Source organism: Microcebus murinus, chromosome 12, assembly GCF_040939455.1.
Source record: "Microcebus murinus isolate Inina chromosome 12, M.murinus_Inina_mat1.0, whole genome shotgun sequence".
Lineage (NCBI taxonomy): Eukaryota > Metazoa > Chordata > Mammalia > Primates > Cheirogaleidae > Microcebus > Microcebus murinus.
Genome location: NC_134115.1, coordinates 8,940,155 through 8,955,095, shown reverse-complemented (window position 1 = coordinate 8,955,095; position 14,941 = coordinate 8,940,155). Strand labels below are relative to the sequence as shown.

At 43.0% G+C, this 14,941-nt stretch overlaps 1 long non-coding RNA gene across 1 annotated transcript; it reads left to right on the top strand.

Moving 5' to 3' along the window:
* Positions 1–1,082: 1,082 nt before the first annotated feature.
* On the top strand, positions 1,083–12,939 carry LOC105861580 (uncharacterized). Its single transcript, XR_012922171.1, has 3 exons — positions 1,083–2,108; positions 2,809–2,862; positions 12,891–12,939. It is a non-coding gene; the product is annotated as an uncharacterized LOC105861580 (long non-coding RNA).
* Positions 12,940–14,941: the final 2,002 nt, after the last annotated feature.

The window sequence follows — 14,941 nt, the reverse complement described above, 5'->3', positions numbered from 1 at the left end:
GGCAGATAAGGACTTTTTTCCAGTGGGTGTTTGCTGTGAGTTTGTCGGGCCCTTTCGGTTGAGGCTTGTTGGGGAAGCCCTTGCTGTGTCCGAGCTGTCCTTACCTCTATTTTGTAATTTTCCACTTTGCTTCTGGCATCAGGGCGACTGTAAATGGAATTTCCCAGAACTTTGCACAGAGGTGCAGTGGCACTCCCCTCTCCTCACCTGGCGACCCCCCTTGGCATTTGCTGTGTCCCCTTCACCCGACTCCACGGCCACCAGAATGGGGGGGAGGGTCTGCTCCAGCCTCCACCTTCTGAGGCAGAGCAACCAGCGACACTGACAGCTCCCGCCTCTTTGGTGACCTTGGGGTCTCAGCTCTGTCTGAACTCCAAGGCCCCAGCTCTGGGCCCGGGTTATTTTGGTGGAGTCTTTCCAGCAGGCAGTGGGAGGAGGAGGGGATTAGGAACTTGCCCCTCAGGCTTCATCGCTGCACATACACATGTCACCTTGGATGATGCTTCACTCTGGGGACACTGTTGTTTTTGATAAAATGACTGTTTTCTACGGTTCGATTAAGCTGAATGGAACGTATTTGAGCTCCTATTTTTGCTTCAGATGCTACTGGAATAGCAGTACATGAAGCTGAAAATGTGTAAACACAGGATCAGAAGAAAATCCTTAGAATAGAAGGAGGATATTGAGCAGAACCAGAAGAAAGTGGTGATCAAGGGCAGTCATGAGAATAGAGAGCAGTTCTCAGAAGACCAGAGGGAAGAACAGGAAAGGCAGCCTGTTTGACAGATTCGGCTAGGAGGAGGAGGAGGAGGAGGAGGAGGAAAATATGATGGAGGCCAGAAAAGAACAGAGTATCTAACAGGTTTCTTTGGAATTGGGGGATCCAAAAGTACCACATAAAATTAGCAATGAAAGTAAAGTTTGAAGGCAATTAATTCATTTGCCTTCGATTTATGTAATTTTTAAGATTACATTGTTCTGTGAAAACACCAGAAGCCCCATTTCTTCACTGCCCTGTTTCCATCTGTGATCATGGCGTTGAGGCCTCAGATGGGTGCAGCAAACGTCTGCTGAGTGCTCCTGCGTGCCAGGTAGTGTGCTAGGGCTATAAATGAATCCGGCTTCTCTTCTCCAGTTGAGATGTGCAAAGGTAATCAGTGTTTGTCTGTTTCAGCAGCCACTATTGTCTTCCGCTCCTTTACTTCCATTGAAACACACATTCATTTACTCTTCACTCCTTCCCCAGTTCTGATTTGCCCCCCTGGGGTTGAGGTGGTGGCCCTTCCACTCCGGGCGGGAGCCGCAGCGCTTCCTGTCTGTAGTTCGTAGGGAATAAATGACTAGGGCACGTGGAGACTTCGAACCCGGTTAAGCAGTTTTTAGAAGCACAGTGTTAATATGCATAGTGTGGCCTTTCTCAAATAAGGCAGGGGGACACCTGGAGGTTTTCTGAGGCCCTTTCAAGGGGCCTGCAAAGTCAAACCATTTTTGTAATACTATTGAAACGTTAGCTTTTTTCATTCTCTCTTTTGCAAGTGTATAGTTTTCCAGGGGCTACATGATGTGTGATCATCACAGCAGACTGAATGCAGAAGCACAGATGAAAATTTCATACAAATAAATTACTTATGTTAACGTGTGATAGGTTTATTGTTATTTTGAAATGAATTATCAAATACTTTATAATTTCTGAGTTTTCATTTGTAATATGGTAAATATCCATTAATATAACCCACATTTGGGGTCCTCAGTAATCTTTAGGAGCGTAAAAAGGGCCAAAAAGCGTGCAAACCACGCACAGAGGACGTCCAAGGCCCTTTCCGTTTGGGCTGCGGACGCTCCCTCAGCGCGTCACCGCGCATGCGCCGTGCATACGCACGCAGGCGCCGCCGCCCGCCTCTCTGCTCATTGGCGGCGCGAACTTCAGGCCCAGAGCTGGTGTGACTTGTGTTTCCTGGTCCTGGCGACGCCCCTCTCCGCTCATGTTCCCTCTCTCGTCACTCCACCCTCCGCTCATTCTGGATTCCCACCCTCCATAGGAAGTGTTTCTGTCCAACCAGTGACAAGCCGACCAGGTGGGGATGTGGGAACAGGTCTACTTGGTAAATGTCAGTAAAACTGGTTCTTGTTTCTTAAGATAAAGATGCACATAAACAGAAGCTGCGGTTCTTTCTCCCCGTCTCCTGGCGCTGGTGTTGTCTGCTGGTATCCCACCCGTTTCTGAACAGGGCTGGTATCCCACCCGTTTCTGAACCCGAGGCTGCCAGGTGGCCCTTTGTTGCCTCTGTACTTATTCCCCTCGGTGAGCCCCAGATTGGTCCCTCTCCTTGCCTAACTGCCTAAAGGGCTTTTCTGTTTGTTTGGTTTTTTTTTTTTAATATGTATTTATTAAGCTCACTGTGAGACACACTCTGGGAGCATTCTGGGCTATGTAAACCTATAAGAGCCATAGTTCCTGCCCTAGGATCATAGAGTCAGCTACAATTAAAATGTCAGTACATAGTGAAGAAAAGATTTGCTAAATTATGTATCTTTTTAAAATCTTTTCATTATATATCTGTTTTCTTTTTTTTACTTTGAAGGAGATAATTCCACTCTTGTCTATAAATATAAAATGTTATGAAGCCACTTTTTTTATGAAGCTAAAATTTTCAGTTGTACATCTTTATAAAGTTTCAATTAGTTATTATAACCAACTAAGTTTCACATTTTCAAGTTTGTATGCTTGCTTGCTTTTTAACAATGCCATATGTTAGTCCATGATTACTAAATTCTTAAAATTCTTAAACATTTATTATTTTTTTCTAGGTGGCCATTAAAGTACTTGATAAGACCAAATGTACTCCAGAAAGTCTCAAAATGGTAAGATTGGGACAGTATTCAGTATTTTTAAATGATTTTCAGTGCTAATTGCCATCTAATTTTTCTCTTAAGTACCTCAATCATAATATTACTTTTATTTATTATGTTTAGTGCTCTAAACCTTCCTATTCCTCAAATGAATACAACTTAAATGTAGTATTTGATAAAAATAGTTGAGTCATCTTCAATTGAAGATTATGATTTTTAAATGTTCTTAATAGCACAAACTAAAGGCTGTACTTTCTATGTATTTTTAATTGATTTATTATATATGTACAAAGCTGTAGTTTTTAATTGAATATTCTAAATTTTGACAAAATAGAGTTTTACAAAATAATATGGTATTTCACATTGTTGGTATTGTGCAGATTTGTGTGCCTTCCTTATAGTTAAGACTGAAATCTTTCAAGTCAGCACTTTGGCTTCTTAACCTCTTGACATGACATGTCCAATTAAGATGTGATGACTAATTAGTATAAAAGAACAATATAAAAGTAGAACTGAATAAGAGTGAAAAAGCATGTTTCTAAAGCTCTCTTGCTATTTGTATGATTTACCTTAGATCAGAAGATTTCTGCCTCGGGCAGATTTTGAAAGTCCTAATGCCTGGACCCCAGTAGAGATTGCATTGCTTAGGGAGGGCCCGGGCCTAGGTAATTCACTGCTGCATCTGTAAATAATGAATGATCTTCATAATAAAATCCTTCTAGTTTTTTTTTAGTTTTGCAAAGCCTTTTTGTATGCTTCATTTGATTTCTAGATTTGGCCGATAGTAGCTTGGAGATCATGAACTAGTAACAGGATGTCCTAAATTATGTTAATCATATATAATATATATTAATATAATTAATTACATTATTATTTTTTTTTATAAACGTGATCATCACAGCAAATTACATTATTTATATTATATATAAATTAAGTCCCTTAATTTAAGCCACTTAGCTGAGTGTCTAACTTGACCTTGAGCAAGGCACTGAACTTTTCTGGATCTTGGGTTTCTTATCTTTAGAATGGAGGTAATTTTATCTTCTCATGATGGATGTATTTATGAAATAATGCCTATAAAGAGCTTTGTAAACTGCAAAGCACTGTACAGTTGTAAGATATTTTGATAAGAGTAATTCTCTATGTACATTATTAATATATTCCTAATGGTTATTTCTATCCTGATAGTTCTGAAACCTTGTCCCTGTTATATGTGTGGGAGGTGGGAAGGGAATAGACTTTCTCTGAAAATGTGTTTAAACAAGTGCTTCTTTGTGACCTGCAGCCCATACTAGGCCTTAAGCCTTCTCCAGGTGGTCCCAGAACAGATCTAAAAATTCCAGTCCTTTGTTCTGAAGAACAAAGATCTAAAAATTCCAGTCCATTTCCTCAAACCTTCATTTCTTCATTTATCTAAGGACTTGGTACTAATAAATAAGTTAGTAGTTACTCAAATTTGGTATTCAGAACTAAAATTAATTTATAAAGAAGCTTACTGAGGACTCTAATTCAGTATTCTACAATGTTACAAATCTTCTACTATCCATATGTACCTAGATATAATTGGAATTCTAGCCATTTTCCAGGAAAAATTTTATCCTAGTAATGTGTCAAGTTGGCTGCAATTTTCCCTTACTTCTTGCTTGCTTGCTTGCTTTTTTCCATTATTTTTGCTTGTAGTTTTTAATTGCTGCTATTCTTTTATAATGATGATGACGACAAATTGCTGTTTGTGTCATTGTCATCAATTTAGTTCATGGTAGATTGTCTGGTTAGCCTGATAGTGTGATTTTGCATATTTGCATCAGCATTGTTTGACTTATAATTTGGCTTATAATAATCTAATAATTACAATGTTAAGATTTGTTTGTGGTAGAGTTGAAGTACGAACTATCTCCCCAGAAGACTTATGCGAAAGCCAGATCCATTCCAAGTTAAATAACCTGATAAGTATAATAGTTTCAGTTTATTTCAGCATTGTTTAAAACTGTGTAAGTTCATATTCTTCTCTCATAATATAAATTAGATGCATTCCTTGTACATTTGTTACAGATCCTTTTTCACGGAGTTCTTTTTCCATGGAAGACTGGCAACAAGGTCAAGAGCATAGGCAACTTTGGCAGCCCCACTTGGAATAGTTATTCTTACAGCCTGTTTTCTTCTCAGATCATTCACAATTGTATCACACTTGCCTTGGAAACACTTCTCAGCTAGTGATTGAAAGCCCTGAAGCCACAGAAGCTAACATTCACTTTCTGCCATGAGCAATATGTAATCTGTTTTTACTGCCACTACCAAAAAGGTGGACTGGCTAATTCAGGCAGCGTTTGAACATACACGTTAAAATAGTGTCAATTTAACAATAGGAGGCTTGTGCATTGGGTCATGTACTTTTACTAAATGTACATAAGTAAACCTGGGTTGACTGCATATTTGTAGATTGATATTATCGTGCCCATAAAACTGGCCTGTTTGGGAAATTGGCTGTTATCTCTCCTGACTTCTTGGAAGATCAGATAAGTTAGTTTAGAATTGAAGATGTGAAGCCTTAGCATTAGTGACTCTACTTTGCTTATTAGTCTGGTCTTTTGGGGCCTTATGCAGTAGCTTAGTCTAAAACAGTGGCCTCCTGTAATTTTTATTTAATAATTCTCCCATTTTGATCAAGCTCTCCCCTGGGGGAGTGTAACTGACACCCAGGCGTCAGCACTGCTCTCAGTTACGATCATTTCGGGTTTCCAGTCTCAGCATGGCACTAACAGGTTAGGATGTTCACATTATCTTGCGTTTCTTTGACGTTTTATTGTTCTAGCCAGAAAAGGGCCCCTTTTAAGACTATTATGATGTCAGGAGGAAAATACCAAGAGTTTGGAGTATGTTCCTTAGGTAGAGTCTCCATGAACCAAACCAACTAAAATCAAATAGCCAGATGTGGAGTCTACCCTTGTTAACCAGGTAGTCTGCTCTGCAACACCTGATGTATTTGTCGAGGTACAGGAAGAAGTGTCATCAACTGCACAGATTCTTCTCTCTTCAGGTAGTGGATAATCTAGCATTCCATGACCAGGTTAAACTAAACCAGGGAGCGCAAGTTACCCACAGAAGCTCCCAATTGTGGAATTTTCTCTGCAGCATTATCCTGCCAGGTGAAAGAGGTCGGCATAAATAAGGAAAAATGAAGAGGGGTGAGAGTCTTATTGTGATGGGGAGTCTTGTTCTGATGGTTTTGGGAAAAGCTTTTCCAAGCATGAAGTCAGCAGCTTCGTGTATGTTGTGGCGTCGGGCATTCTGGTGAACTCTTTATGCGGCCCATGCATCAGGCATGAGGCTTGTCCCTTGAAATTTACATCACGTTCTCAGCTTCTGCTTAAAGGGCTTTTAGGAAAGTGGTTTTCATTGTAGGGTTGTAGCCAGATAATAGAGAAAACTAGAAGAATTCAGTTCCATTTCTGGAAGTTATTTCCATGATTTCTCTTAATATTTTAGAAGCCTTTTTTGTTTCTGCTTTCAAATCGGATGGTGTAGGGTTAGCGCTTGTGCCCAGCGCCCCTAGAGCACGAGACGCCCGCCAGGAAGAGGAAAGCTGCTCTCTCTTTGAAGCTGGTATTAGTTTGGGAGCCAGTTAGTGCTTAGAGCTCTGTAGCATTAATGGCCTTTTTGACATTCCAGGGAAGGAAGGATAGTTATGGGACAAATCAGGGAACCTTATAATTTGAAGGCAGAGAGAAGCAGTTCATGCTTTTCCTGTGGTCTGTAGTGCAATTACTTTTGCTGCAGCCACCCTGGGTTATATAGAGCACCGTTGCTTTAGCCTGCTTGAATCAGTAGTTTTCAACCTTAGCTGTGCATTAGAATTATTTGTGGAGGTCTCTTTGTTTTTTAAAGCACATTTCCTTCGTAGTACTTCCTCCCTAGAGGTCCTGGCTCCGTGTGTCGAGGCTGGGAGGTGGTGATCCGGTGCATGGCCCAGGGCGGAATGTCTGCTGGGTGTTGAGGCCTCTCAGGCAAGAGTTCCAGAGAGGGGAGGTGTTGGGCAGTGGCAGTGGAAGCGTCTCTGAGACGCAGAACACTGTAAAATGAGTCATCTTTAAAGTAGGTTACCTTTTGAAAGAGGAGAGGAATTGAGAATCTGGGGGGTAATTAAAGGAAGTCTAGGTGTCATTCTCACCAGGGCTGTGTGCTGGGATCACCCCATCCCACCCTAGACCCACCGTAATTTGCATAAGTATACAAATAATGTACAAGGATGTTTCCAATAGCCAAAATGTCTAGCAGTAACCTGCATGACATTAGTACAATTCTGGTCAAATAAGCTGCAGTGTAGCCACACGCCTAGTATCTCCCCACGTCTGTATGTGCCTCCTCCTGGGTAGGGGGGAGAGGCCACTGCTTTTGGCTAGTGTTCGACCAGTGGTCTTCATAGTGCTATTGATTACCCCATTCCCCTGTCATGTATTATCTTTCCTGTCCCAGTCTTTATTTTAAAGTCAGGGTGGTTCAAGGCAGTGATGAGAATCTCTCTCCCCACCGTCTTCCCTTGAACCTTGCTGCGGTGGCTCTCACGTGCGCCCCACTTGCCACGCGCCCCTGCCGGGAAGCCGTTTGCCTTGCGCCCCCTTTCCCCCTTCAACCTGTGTGATGGGAAGAAACGGTAAATTCCCTTCTTGTCGAGAGGAAGTGGTGCAACTGTGGCAACTGTCAGCTGTCTTTTCTTTCGTAGGAATTCCCTGTTCAGGCAAAAAACTTTCCTGCTCTTGTGGCAACCGGTGGCATCAGTTTCTGTGTCCTTCCAGAGATACTCTATGTATTGAGAAGCAAACACACAAATTCTTCCTTTTTTGTTGTTTTGTTGTTGTTGTTTTGGAGTTTTTTGTTTGTTGGTTGGTTGGTTTTCTGAGACAGGGTCTTGCTCTGCCACTCGGGCTAGAGTGCAGTGGGTGATCATAGCTCGCTGCACCCTTAAACCCCTGGGCTCAAAAGATCCTGCCACCTCAGGCTCCCAAGTGGCATGTGCCACCACATCAGGCTGATTTTTTTAAGAGACAGAGCAGAGCCTTGCTGTGCTCCCCAGGCTGGTCTTGAACTCCTGGCTTCATGTGATCCTCCCACTTCAGCCTCCCCGAATACTGGGACTACGAGCATGAGCCACCACACCTGGCTTTATTTTTCCCTTTTTACACAAAGACATTTTCTTTCTTTTCTTCTTCTTCTTTTATTTTTTTTTTGGAGACAGAGCCTCACTTTGTTGTCCAGGCTAGAGTGAGTGCCATGGCATCAGCCTAGCTCACAGCAACCTCAATTTCCTGGACTCAAGCGATCCTCCTGCCTCAGCCTCCCGAGTAGCTGGGCCTACAGGCATGCAGCATCATGCTTGGCTAATATTTTGTATATATATATATTTTTAGTTGGTCAATTAATTTCTTTCTATTTTTAGTAGAGACGGGTTCTCGCTCAGGCTGGTTTCGAACTCCTGACCTTGAGGAATCTGCCTGCCTCAACCTCCCAGAGTGCTAGGATTACAGATGTGAGCCACCACACCCAGCCCAAAAGCATTTTCTTGACAATACTTTCCACATGAACTTCTTGGATGCGTTCTCTGTTCAGCAGAGGTGTGGTGGCAGGTGAGGCAGAGCAGGCACGAGGACTTGACTGCCTGGCCTGTTCCACCCCACACCTGTGCATCTGGAGAAGGCAGCCTAAGCACTTTGATCATGAGGATTTCGATCAGTTTTATGTCTGTAATCCCCCATGCACTCTCTCGTACTCATTTTATTTTCCTATTGATTGGTAACATTGTCTTTTTCCAAAGATAATACCTGCACACTCCAGGTCCTCGCTATTGGGACATATTTCTTTACTCTCTGACATGTCTGTGTTTGATTTTTTAGTATATATCTAAGATCGAGAAGGGAATATGGAGAAATAAGGTGAATTAAGATAGTAGAGGCTGGGTGCAGTGGCTCAAGCCTGTAATGACAGCTGAGGTGGGTGGATCGCTTTCGCCCAGGAGTCTGAGGTTACAGTGAGCTGTGATTGCACCACTGCTCTTTAGCCTGAGTGACAGAGCAAGACCCTGTTTCAAAAAAAAAAAAAAATTGTAGAAATCAGTTGAATTGCTCTTACTCGAATGTCCTTTTATAATTAAAACTTTAAAAATATGTTGTATGGTCCTTACGGGACTTTCCTTAAAGCTCATGTTTTCCTTTCAATAAATTATTCCTGCCAGATTTGACTATCTTTGGCCATGTGGTTCCCAGATTATGAAATCTCTGGCGCTTTTATATCAATTTGTGCAAACTGTCAACTTTTTAAAAAGTTCTATGCCAGTGCCCACGTGTTACTCTGGACTTTTCTGTATCAGCAGCTTAAAAGTTGTTGATTGTTTTAGCAGGGAATTTGTAAGGTAGCAGTGTGGAATCCTGAGATGAGCATGACTTTGAAGCCGGACGTCTCAGAGCTGGAATCCCGGCTCCAGCGCAGACTAGCTGGGGTTCGAAGGAGCTGCTTCACCTGCCCCAGTCTTCCTTCTCTGTAAATTGCAGAGGATCATATTCGCCTGCTGGAATTGTGATGATTAAGTCAAATAAGGTCACAGACGTGGAGCCACTGGTCTGTGCGTCAGACACAGCCAGCACTTGGTAACTGGCAACTGCTTCTTCCCCGTCCCCCTCGCCTCACATCGCACAGCGTTCGCGCCCCAGCGTGGCCAGTTTCTGCCTAATACGCAATTCTGATAGTGAGGTGGATGCGGAAAGCCATCTTGGCGACATCCTGACGCTGCTCCACTGGGGAGTCTTTGGCTTCTCTTTCTGCCCACGGGAGTGAGCTTCTACTCGCCCTCTCTGTCTGGCCCCGTCCTCTGTCCTTTGTGTTTTCCTGGTGTGTTCCCGGTGTGACCTCTGCTGTGACTCAGGACTTTGCAAACTTCAGTGTGGTGTGTGCTGTGCTATCTACTGCTGCTTAAAAATCTTCCTCCAGAACTTCCAGAAAAAAACACTTTCCATCTCTCCGTTTCTGAGTCAGGCATTTGGGAGTGACGTGGCCGGGCAGTTCTGACTCAGGCTCTGCTCTCTGCAGGGGCTTCGGCCGGGTGCCGGCCGCGGCTACAGTCATCCAAAGACCTGCCCGGGCTGGCACGCCCGCTGTCCAGGGGCACTCACGTGGCTGTCACTGGGACCGCAGGTCCTCGCCGGCTGTGGGCACAGGCCTCGCTGCGTGGCCACGTGGGCCTGTCCGTGAAGGTGCTTGAATGTCTTTATGACACTGGAGCAAGTGACTTGTCAGAGCAAGGAGGGAGCTGCAGTGCCTGCTAGGGTCTGGTCAGTCCCTGAAGTCCCTGCTGTCGCTTCTGTCGTACGCTGTCGATTGGAGCAGGCCACTAAGTCCGGCCCACACTCGAAGAAAGGGATGTTAAGTTCTGCCTTTTGAGGGGAGGAATTTATGGACATACTTTAAAACCACCACACCTGAGCTTCTTGTGAAAAGTAGGATTCTGAGGCCTCATTTCATATCCAGTGACAGGTGGGACCCTGGACCTGCCGTTTGCACAGGCGCCGTGGAGAGTCTGTTGCAGGCGGCCTAGAGTCCACACTTGGACACACTGCGCTGGCCAGAGTGGGTCACTTGGTCCTCGTCTTCCTTAAATACCTTAATTGGTTGCACCTCCCCACCCTTGCTCACATATGCAGAGCACTTGTACGGCATTTTCAACTGTGGACATCGTTTTTTTCAGTCCTGCATAAGTCTAGTGCCTCCCCAGTGCCTGCTGTCTGCGACAGAAGTGAGTGTTCCCTCCCTTAAATTCCTATCAGAGCCCATCTTTTCCCTGCTCTTTGGCTCTAATTCACTTTGGTTCCGTTCCACTGCACTGCTAGTGGGATTTTAAATGATTGCCTTCATTTGACCTGCTCTTCGGCCTTCAGAATCACGATGACTCTGTGACGAGCATTTTGGTGTGTAGGTTTCACAAGCAGTGTGGTCACTGGGGTGCGGAGGAGGCTGCGCAAACCACACTTCTCGGCAGGGACTGCTGTCATGCAGGCGTCTGTCAGACAGAGGCGTCCCTGCTGTGTGCCAGGTTGGCTTTAGGTGCAGTGAAGGGAGGCAGGCACGCTCCCTGTGCATGGCAGGGTGATGGCAAAAGGTGCACAAAGATGTCATCACAACTTGAAGGGCATTCTAGGGGAGAAGTGAACAGACGGCTATGATGGAAAACAAAGGAGACCTAGATATATAAGTTTCCAGAGATTCTGCCTGAGACTTCAAGGATGAAAAGGGAGAAGAGACTTAAAAGAACTTAGTATTAATGTGTTCTAGTAACTGAAAGGAGTTGGGGTGACCAGAGCTGGTGCTGGAGGGTAAGTAGAGGCTACAGGGTGCAGGGTTGCCATGGCCATGGTTGGGGTGTCACTCTAAGTGCAGTATCCTGAGCTATATTGATATGGTGTCTAAATTGGAGATTTTCTAATTTAGCAGTTGTGGAAGTAATTGGGAGATTCAAATTAAAACTACCAACTCAACTATAGTGGATTGGAAAACAGGATTTTTGTGGTAGCTTGACAGAGGGAAGCTAGAAAGAACTCAAGCCTGAATGGTCATCAGGGATGTGGGTGGCCGTCTTGTCATCTCGGAACACAAAATGTGGGAGCGACCACAACAGCAAGGGGAGTATTTATGTTGGAGATAAAAGGCTCCTGCCTTTAAAAACGAGCCAGTATTTCAGACAGGAAAGGCTATTCATCCGATTCCATGCTTTTCAGTTCTGAGCTCAGGTTCACAGCTTCGGTCTGTCAAATCCCACCCATGCCCACCTCCCCTGAGCTGCTGATTGAATTCTAGGTGAGACCCAGTGGATAGGGACAAGTGCAGCAAGAGTCCTGTGAGCTCCCACCAGCTTCCTTCCCACGTGGCCACCTGCTCCTCCTCTCTCGAGGCTTTTCCCAGCCCTTGCCTGCTGGGTGGGTGCTAGTATCCCGGGTCGACCAGGTTCTGGTCAGATTCCCCATAGAAAGAGAGCAGGGCCTTGGAAGATCTTTTTCTTTCTTATCCTGGCGTCCTCTTGTTTGCAAGGGAGTTGAATAAGGTGGGCCTGTATAATCCTATAGTTTTTCAAGGTCATATTAACCCAGGCCATGATAATATGACCCTTCTCTGAATTTATAATACGTGAATATACAGCAACAATTCGATGTCTCTCCTTACTCTGCTGGCCGCTCTGCTGGCCTTGGCAGGGCGATTCTTCGTAAGGTCTCACCAGGGTCCACTTGTGTGGCTGCATTCAGCTGGTGGGTCAGCGGGGGCTGGATGAAATCGGGACAGCCGGTCTCTCTGCCTACATACCACCCTTCATCCTCACAGAGGCTTGACCAGCGTCTTTACACTGCTCAAGAGAGCAAGCCCCGCCATGCCTAACCTCTTACCCAGCCTCTGCTTGCTTTGGATTTGCTAGCACCCTGTTGGCCCAAGCATGCCGCATGGCCACACCTCCTGTCAGTATGGAAGAGGCACTCCACAGAAGCATGGACCTGTGAGGGGTGACTCATTAGGGTCGTTAATGTAACAGACTATCACAGCCTCCGTGCTAAATTACCTGTCATCTCTAGAGAGCTTTCCCAAGGTGGTTTTGTTCCAAATATTCTCATAGAATTATTTGGAATTATAAATCTAATATGCTCATGGGATAATTCACTGGGACCATACAGAATTGGGACCCCTGAGTAGATAGTGAATCAGACTAAATTTAATCATAAGAAAATTAGGCTTGCCTGGGTCTAATCTTATGTTTTCAAGATAGCAAAGTGAAAGTCAGGATGTGGTGCCCTCCCTCTTTGAGACCTCTGCTGTTTTTCATAAATGCAAGTAATTGATAATAACTTATAAAGCTACTTCAGAATGACTCTAGACTTTTGTATTAGTCTTATAGGTATGGAATAATAAACATTAGTAATACATTTATTACCTAAGAGACAATTTACATTTATATTGCAATGGTGGAATATAACATTTAATAACTTATATTGGGGGATTGTTTTGTTTTTTAGATCTACCGAGAGATCAAAATTATGACGATGTTGCACCATCCACATATAGGTACTTTCTGCTATTTAGAATATTTTTGGGTCTAAATGCATTGTTGAAAGCATGTCATAAAGCTAAATATGTATTCAAGAAATGGTAGAAAGAGACTCCTTCCCTTCCCCTACCCCAGGTAGGGGAATAGTACATATCCAAACTTTTGATCATTTGTATTAGCTTTTTGAAATAACTGAAGAGAGGTTTAAAAGCTTAGGTATTAAACATTTGAATTTAAAGCTTTAGTGCAGTAAGAAACATCTTTAATCATAATAACTATAATTTTCTGATTCTTTAACGTATTAGAAAATATAATTGTATTTCATTAGTGGAGAGAAGGGAATTATAGGAAGTCAGAATTAATATTTTCAGGAATTCTGCCTCCAAGACTGTCTTCTAACTCAAGGCTGCAACATCAGTTTTTTCCTGTCTCCAGCCTGACTTGCATATTTTGGACTTGCTAGCCCCCACGATTTCATGAGCCAACTCCTTAAAATAAATGTCTCTCTCTCTTTTTCTAAAAAAAAGAAAAAAGAAGGAATTAATATTTTCAAGGGTATAATACTTTGTGCTGTGACTACGTTCCAGAGAAAATACTGGTACACTGAATCATATTTAAGGTGGGATACTTGCTATGGAAAGGGATTTTGACAGAAATTCTTTTACAAAGCAAAGATTCATTTCATGTGCCCTCTGTGTTAGGTGCTATGAGGTCGGTTTAAAGATGAGGAAGTACCTCCCCCCTCCTAGTAATTATAAGAACAAAATGAACATATGCAAATTACTGAATACTGACCCCACACTATATATATACAATGAAAACTTTTGATCTCATGTATATCATAAGACTCTTTTTTAATCTTTTATTTATTTTTATTATTTTATTTCAGCATATTATGGGGGTACAAATGTTAACATTATGTATGTTACCTTCCCCTCTTCCCCCCTCATAAGGCTGTATTTAAGTTATTTAATGTGCATTTGAGTGTGAGAAAGGTTTTAATTTTCTGCTGTTCAGCAGGCACATATGCCTTAACTTTCTTACATGGTTTTTCTTGGCAATTTGAACATATCAGAGTCTAAGGAACGGTCTGATGGTTTTATTCATGAGTTCGTCAAACATTTTTTGACTACTATGTGAGGCACTTGTTTGGCCTAATACTCACTCCATGAAAGCATCAGAAAATCACCTGAAATATAAAAGACTAGTGTGTCCCTTGCCTTTTTCTGTAAATTTCATTTTAAAGTAAGTATTAACACAATCAAGTAGATAGGCACAGTGGTGACTTGATAGCTTCACAGATTTGCTTCAGTTGCATTTAAAAATGTGTATCTTTCTAATTGATGTGTTAGTTTTATGAATTAGCAGCAAGAGAAATAGTTCTATCTGTAACAAGGGACGGCTATAGCAAAATCACACTGACTTGCTGAAAATCATTCCTTAGGAAAAGTTGTTTTGTTTTGTTTTTTCCCAGTTAATAGCAGTATAATCATTTCTATGTCTTTCCTCTCTGGCTTCAGAATAGTAACAAAGGAAGCTTGTTCTTTGGGAGTTGTGCTAAGTTTCCCAAGCATCAAAGGGCTGAAGTGGAATTATATCCTTAAAGCCATAACGACAAGTGAATGGATGTGCAGTTGTAGGAGTTAGTAGAGCTGAGCGATTGCTGCAGGTTTTGAGAAATGAGACTGCTTTTCCAAAGGTGCAGAGAGTGAGCTGGTGAGAGGGCAGGTAGCCAAGAAGCAAATAAAGGGCACTGACAGCAACGACAGAGGAAGAAGCAAGCACAGATAGCCCTTGCTCCACTGCTGAACGCATACTGAAGTCTCACTGAGTACCCAGAAATGATCTTCATTGTTATGGAATTCCATGCTTTTATGAAAATTGTTATAATATTTGCTAAAATTCCCCAATACCATTTTTGAGAGGGCCAGCTATTAAAATCTTGAACAGGGAAAGAGTTGCTTTTGAGAGTCACAGTTTATATGTGCATGGCTTGTGCATCCAGACATTGGTTTCTTT